Here is a 7,522-nt window from a genome sequence, read left to right on the forward strand (position 1 = left end):
GCGGGGTCATAACAGTTAATGGAAACACAGAGCGCTCGCTCCGCACGGAGGAGCACACTGCAGCCCTCGCAGCAGAAGCGCAAAGCAGCCTTAGTAGGGAAACCGCCAATTCGGAGAAAAAGACCCCGGACACCTTCAAGCGAGTCCGGAGTACCCCGCAGGAGGATCGCAGGCACGTTTTGAGCTCGCCTAGCAATTCGGCCTCCGTCCTAGTCCCAGTCAAGTGGCGAAATTTGCGCGCGTACATAACTACGCACTCAAGATACCATGGGCATAGGCGGAGGCACCGCTACGGCACGTCCCACAATGCGGCTCAACCGCCCCAGGGGCCATATACCTTTATCATTTTTTCTCTTTCAGGACCTTACTCTCTGGAAGCCCTTTCCGACAGTCTAATTGTTGGACCCATCGCGGTAAGGAAATACCAAGGAAGCAAGATGCTCTGACGTACAAGGGAATCCCCAGGTGGTCTCTGATAACAATCGAAATACCTGTTTTAAATACCCATACGCAGCTTGCCCTTGGATAGGACATGTCAAATAGTCCTATTTTTGCTTATTGCACTACTTGTATCCGTACGCTTTGACGTATTATTTAATGCATAACGTTAGTCTATTATTGCATTACCCTTTCTTTTTTTCCTTGTCTGCTTATTTACGACAAATTGCACCCGTACATTCTGGTACGACCAGTACGCCAGGGGCTTCAGTATACCCCATAAATACGGTGTGAGAAGTCCGAACACTTTCGATAGTGTGGCACCCCGAACTTATAGCATTATATGCATCAGCTCTGAATCATGTCTTGGGTCAATAGTTGGGTTTGCCCGGCTCCCATGTTTTGGTACCTTACGTTCCGCAATATCGGCTAAGGTAGCATTGGGAGAACTACTGCGATTGTGTCCCGGTTCTTCCGGACGAGCACCTCAGTAGAGAAAGCCGAAAACTGACTGTCATGATAAGGCGAGAGCTGGTCGCTGTTCGAGAGGTCTCAAGTCCTTAAAGACTTTTTCCGCTTCGAGCGAGGAGTCGGCCTTGCCCGACTTAGGCGTATATAGCGCCCCAAATTCAGCCTTCCGAATACTAGGGGCTTCGCCAAAATTTAAAATTGTAGACTTCTATGGCTAAGTGAGAGTGATAAAGCCTTATAGTCCAATTGCCTGGTTCGTTGTGCTGAACACCTCCTTCGAAGGACCCAAAATTGGGATAAAGAGTGCTCAGGTTTATCCCGAACACCTCAGTATTAGTTACATGGGGGCAGAAGCCGACGACAGGCCAACTCTCATATTTTATAAACGGCCGCACAGAAGGTAATATTTTAAATTAACAAGCGTTGCATAGCGCAAATGAACTCGTTTCATATTACAGGATCACATGAGTACATTTATTCGAATATTACATCCTTAGCACATTCCTCCGCCACAAGGCGAGCACCCTTCAGGACACTGTCATAATACTTTTCGGGGTGGCGATGCTCCTTGCCCTCCGGCGGCCCGTCCTTCACCAGCTTCTTGGCGTCCAGCTTCGCACAGTGCACCTTCGCCCGGGCAAAAGCCCTGCGCGCACCCTCGATGTAGACGGACCGCTTTATGACTTCAAACCGTGGGCAGGCATTCACAAGCTGCCTCACTAGACTGAAGTAGCTACCAGGCAGGGGCTCGCCAGGCCACATCCGGACTATAAGACCCCTCATGGCCTGTTCGGCCGCCTTGTGAAGCTCGACCAGTTGCTTCAACTGGTTGCTCAAGGGCATTGGGTGTTCGGTCCCAGTATACTGAGACCAGAACAACTTCTCTGTTGAGCTCCCCTCCTCGGCCTGGTAGAACTCCGCGGCATCTGACACACTGCGGGGTAGATCCGCGAACGCTCCTGCAGAGCTCCGAACTCGGGTAAGTAAAAAAGAAAGTTTCCTTCACATGCTTGCTTTGCATAATGAATGCCTTACCCGCCGCTATCTTCTTAACCGCCTGAATTTCCTGGAGGGCCTTTTGGGCTTTGGCCTTGGCATGTTGTGATATTTCGAGGGCCTTCGCAAGCTCGGACCCTTGCGTCTTAGAGTCAAGCTCCAAGAACTCGTGTTTCTTGAGGAGAGCCTGGAGCTCTTGTGTAACACCCACGATACGGCTATATCTCCCACGTGTCGAGGCACGACTTGGAGGCATAACTGCATTGTGGTTTTGTCGCAAGAAGGGTCATCTTCACACAATCCCATGTAATGAACAAGAATGGGATAAAGAGTTGGCTTACAATCGCCACTTCACACAATACATGAATTAGCCATACATCATCAGAGTACAATCAAGGTCCGACTACGGAACCAAAATAAAAGAAGACAACCCCAAATGCTAGATCCCCGATCGTCCCAACTGGGCACCACTACTGATCATCAGGAAACGAAACATAGTAACGACCAAGGTCCTCGTCGAACTCCCACTTGAGCTCGGTAGCATCAGTTGCACTGGTATCCTCGGCACCTGCAACTGTTTTGGTAGAATCTGTGAGTTACGAGGACTCAGTAATCTCACACCCGCGAGATCAAGACTATTTAAGCTTATGGGTAGGAAAGGGGGTAATGTGGTGGAGCTACAGCAAGCACTAAGAATATATGGTGGCTAACATACGCAAATGAGAGCGAGAAGAAAAGCAACGCACGGTCGAGAAGCTAGAAATGATCAAGAAGTGATCCTGAAGCTACTTACGTTCATACATAACCCAAACCGTGTTCACTTCCCGGACTCCGCCGAAAAGAGACCATCACGGCTACACACGCGGTTGATGCATTTTAATTAAGTCAAGTGTCAAGTTCTCTACAACCGGACATTAACAAATTCCCATCTGCCACATAACCGTGTGCACGGCTCTCGAAAGTTTATACCCTGTAGGGGTGTCCCAACTTAGCCCATCACAAGCTCTCACGGTCAACGAAGGATATTCCTTCTCCCAGGAAGACCCGATCAGACTCGGAATCCCGGTTACAAGACATTTCGACAATGGTAAAACAAGACCAGCAAAGCCGCCCGAATGTGCCGACAAATCCCGATAGGAGTTGCACATATCTTGTTCTCAGGGCACACCGGATGAGCAGTCCGTACAACTAAAACCATGCCTCAAGTTTCCCCGAGGAGGCACTGCAAAGGGCTCTAGTTTGGACCAACACTCAGAGGAGCACTGGCCCGGGGGGTTAAAATAAAGATGACCCTTGAGTCTGCAGAACCCAACGCTAAAAGGCTTAGGTGGCAAATGTTAAAACTAAGGTTGGGCCTTGTTGGAGGAGTTTTATTCAAAGCGAGCTGTCAAGGGGTTCCCATAACACCCAACCGCGTAAGGAACACAAAATCAAGGAACATAACACCGGTATGACGGAAACTAGGGCGACAAGAGTGGAACAAAACACCAGGCATAAGGCCGAGCCTTCCACCCTTTACCAAGTATATAGATGCATTAATTAAATAAGAGATATTGTGATATCCCAACATATCCATGTTCCAACATGGAACAAGCTTCATCTTCACCTGCAACTAGCAATGCTATAAGAGGGGCTGAGCAAAAGCGGTAACATAGCCAAACAACGGTTTGCTAGGAAAGGTGGGTTAGAGGCTTGACATGGCAATATGGGAGGCATGATATAGCAAGTGGTAGGTAGCGCGGCATAGCAATAGAGCGAACAACTAGCAAGCAAAGATAGAAGTGATTTCGAGGGTATGGTCATCTTGCCTGAAATCCCGCTAGGAAGAAGAACGAGTCCATGAAGAAGACAAACGGACGTAGTCGAACGAATCCTCACAATCGCAACGTAACGGGAACTATCAAGGAGAAGCGCAACCGGAAAGAAGCAAACAACATAGTAAACAACCATCACATAAACATGGCATGATACACAATCAAGCATGATGCATGTCCGGTTTAATGAGGCATAGCATGGCAAAGTGCACAAACAATACTACAAATTAAGTGGAGCTCAATATGCAACGAGTTGCATATTGACGAAACACCACATCAATTATTTAGTTCCCTCTCATTTATGTACCCAACAATATTAAATGTTGATTACCATGGCAAGAGGTGAAACATAAGTAAACTACTATTTAAGCAAGTTTAAATGAGGCCAGAACAACAAACAACAATTCCGGAAAATCCTCATGTCCATATTTTCAATTAGCTACTGTTCTTCCCTAAATCATATTTTAAATTTGTTAAACATCAAAATAAAGTTAACCAAGTTATTCTATGCATTTTTCTACCCCATTTACATATAACACGGTTATTTAGTTATGAAATAAGGCATTTTAACATGGCATTTATGCAAATTAATGCAAGCAACAAGTTAAACATTTTTAACATGGATGAAAGTTGCATATTATGAAACTAGATGAAATTCTAAGCATTTTGCATATATAAGTTGTTTTAATCCGATGCATGGTTTGTGAGATATTAAATGCATGCACATGAGGGTTTTTCTACAAATCTATCATCTCTGGAAAAAATTAGACAAATTCGCAGAAGGGGAAAAAAACAACACTAGGCTGAAACTGCTGGGTGCTGGGCTGGGGTTCTCACCATGGGCCAAGGCCCGGTTTGTGGAGGAGGAGGGCTGGCTGGTTGACTTGGCGCTGGCTGGGCCCAGACGCGCGAGGCAGGGGGGCTACGGGCGCGTCGCCCTCTGTTCGACAGAAAACAGAGGAGCAGCGGCGCTGGAGCTCGCGATGCTGGCTCGCGCGGGACTCCGGCGAAGCAGGGAGGTAGGGGATGGAGACGGGAAAGCGAGGGAGGCCCGAATCCTCCAGATCCGGTGGCGCTTGGATTGTGGAGGCCGGCGGCGAGCTACAAGGCCATGGGAGCTGCTGTTGTTTGAAGCAAAAGACAGAGAAATTCAGAGGGGAAACAAGGGAAGAAGAGGGACCGCAGGGAGATGGCAGGGCACTGCGACCTGCGGGGTTGCCGGCGACGACGAGGCCGGTCGTCGGAGGCGTGAAGGCGAGGCCATGCTTTCCAGGGCGGCAAGGCGTCGTTTCATGAAGCAGAGGCAGCGGCGGTCTGCAGGAGGCTGAAGAGGGAGCCCCGGAGATGGGGACGACAGGTGGAGGTGGCGGCGGATACGAGCCACTGGTGCTCCGGCGGAACAGCAGCGGCGGAGGAGCATCTGGGCACGGGGACGCAAGCTCCTCTCGACGGCCATGGCGGAGAGCTCCTGCAGGTTTTCTGGAGAAGACAGAGAGCAGGTGAGAGAGGGAACCAGAGGGAACGGGAGCAGAGGAAACGAAGGAGAAGCAGAAGCGGGGAGGAACCGTGATCGGTGTTGGAGACGAGGTGAAGCAGCGGTGGTCTCTGGCGAGGTCGGTCGAAGGCGGAGGTCTCAGGGCAGGAGAGGTCGGGTTCCTGCTGCGGGGCCTCGGCGGACGGGTGGATCAAGGAGGGGATGGATTTGGTTGGCTGGTGTGTGAAATCGAGGAGGGGATGGATCTCGAGAGAGATTTGGTGGAGTGGCGGCGGCGGCTAGCTGGGAGGATGGGACATCTCCCTAAATTTTAGGGTTGATCCGTATATATAGCAGGCGGAAGGAGTTTTGGGGGCGTCCGATCGTCATCGGGCGGCTCCGGGTCAATTGGGTAGTCAAAAGAATAAACGAAAGAAGTATTTTGGTATTTCGGGGTTGATCCGGACTGAACGGTCATGACTGAGGGGATTCGGGTTCAGAGCATTTTTCAAACGCGCACGCGAGGGGTTTGACAAAGGACACTGGAGACAAGAGGGTTTGATGGGCTCAGAGAAGAGAGAGAAGAGACCGGCGGTTGATCTAAGAGCAGGTCAACAGAGACAAAAAGGAAGCGGCAACTACGAGCGGATGCAAGTTTTAAAACAATGACGGCAACGGAGTGCCAAATGCAATGCGAATGATGCGATGATGAATGAAACAAACAAATAAATACACGCGACGATAACGGAAAACATGGAAGGCGTCTGGAGCGTCAGTCTCGGGGCGTCACATCTTGCTGCACCTCGCCTACTCGGGCCTCTTGTTTCACTCGCTCGATGCACTCCTTGGCCGCTTTGTCTTCGGCCTCGGACAACGCCTTCTGCAGGGCCGCCACTTCGGTCGTGGCCCCTAGCAAAATTCATGTCGATCCTATCATTTCAAAACCAAAATTTTCTTTATCAATATTCAGACGGGGTGTGACTTACCTTTGTTCTCTTCGAGCTGCCTCTTGGTAAGGCCGAGCTCTTCCTTGGACAGCTCAAGGTCCCGCTTCAGTGCGGCGACCTCTGCAGTACGAGTGGCGGCGGCCAGCAGTGAAGCCTGCTTATTCACATAGACGCATTCTGATTAGACTCCTACGCTTATTATTTGATCCTCTATTCAGCTTTTCTTCGCGAACGCCAAACAGAGCATCAGGGGCTACTGTCTATGCTGTAAACATTTTCTTACAATTTGATTACTTACCTCAAAGCCAGTTAGGAGGCTCGCACAGGCTTCAGTCAGTCCACTCTTAGTGGACTGAACCTCTTGACTACCGCACTCATGATAGTGCGGTGCTCTTCGTCAATGGAAGCGCCGCGAAGCACTTCCAGCAAGTTGTCCGATGCCTCTGGATGGACAGAGGCCATTGGCACAGACGACTTGCCCCCCTTAGCGAGGGGTTGCCTGGCGGAATCCGGAACCGCTGGAGGTTCCGGCGCCGTATTCTTCTTGGGGCTAGACTTGCTGCCCCCGGCGTTAGGGGCTAGAGTAGTCTTGCCCCTCGTGCACCTAGCGCCTGGAATGGCGCCTTGGGGCGCCTCTGGAACTGTCTCCCCTTGGTTCAGTTCCCTTTGAGACAACACCTCGGCGTCGTCCGTAGGGCGGGGGGAGGAGGCGGTCGGGAGTGAATCGCTGTTCATATCTGACGGGCCCAAAGTATCATCCGACGAAGATACGTCGATATGGGCTCGGGACGGACTGCATAATCATGCGCAGCGTGATAAGAAACAGTACAATAAGACGTACCAAGAATTATTATGGTATCCGGATACTCATGACTTTGCCAGGGGCTTGTCCCTGGGTAACCACTCCTCGTCGCTGAAAGCGGCCGTCGTGGAGCAGTCCGGGAGGAGGGTCCTTCCCTTCTTGGACCCTTTGGCCTCCCCTGATGGGGCGGCCTTCCTTTTCCTATCCCCCCCCGGCTGGGGGGGAGAACTTTCCTCTTCCTCCTCCTTGTTTTCACGGGAGGAGTGCGCCTCGGTGTTTTCGGACGATGAGTCCGATACAACCTTGCACCGGAGACCCTTCCTGGTCCCCGTGGCCTTCTTCTTGGCCTTCTTCTCCGGCACCTCATGAGGCGCCGGAACCAGCATCTCCGTTAGGAGAGCATCTGCTGGATCTTCGGGCAGGGGAGCCGGATAATCAATCTGCTTCGCTGTCGCTACCTAGTCCTGTTAATTGGCATGGAGGCTTAGATCCCGCGCGTGGTTACACTGGGGAAAAGAACATCTTATGAGATGTAAAAGACTTACCGGATTGGCAGGGCGCTTTGCGCTGAGTCCGCGGT

Source organism: Aegilops tauschii, chromosome 7 (genome assembly GCF_002575655.3).
Source record: "Aegilops tauschii subsp. strangulata cultivar AL8/78 chromosome 7, Aet v6.0, whole genome shotgun sequence".
NCBI lineage: Eukaryota > Viridiplantae > Streptophyta > Magnoliopsida > Poales > Poaceae > Aegilops > Aegilops tauschii.